The sequence below is a fragment of the Morone saxatilis genome, unplaced genomic scaffold (assembly GCF_004916995.1).
Source record: "Morone saxatilis isolate NCDOM2014 unplaced genomic scaffold, NCSU_SB_2.0 Contig15, whole genome shotgun sequence".
NCBI lineage: Eukaryota > Metazoa > Chordata > Actinopteri > Moronidae > Morone > Morone saxatilis.
Window position 1 is genome coordinate 25,772,066 of NW_023339707.1, and position 376 is coordinate 25,772,441.

The window sequence follows — 376 nt, forward strand, 5'->3', positions numbered from 1 at the left end:
AGTTCTGATATAACTGATACTAGGACAGCTCCAGTGTCACACTGAGGTTCCTTGCAGTCCGAGTCGAGGACACAACAAAGTTCTTGAGGCTCTGGAGAGGTTATGAACGGGAGATGACTTTTACTACAGTAAACATATTTTAATATGTTATGTCTCTGTTGTTTTGCCTCAGTTATTGTCTTTTACTGGCTTTACTTGTTTTACATTGTGTTTGACAGACTGAATATAACTAAAACAAAGAAAGGCTGTAATAATTTAAATCTCATGAGAATATCTAACTGTGAAATATAAACACTACTGAATGCTTAAAGCGATATATATATCTATATATCTATATCTATATAGATATATCTATCTATATAGATATATATAGATA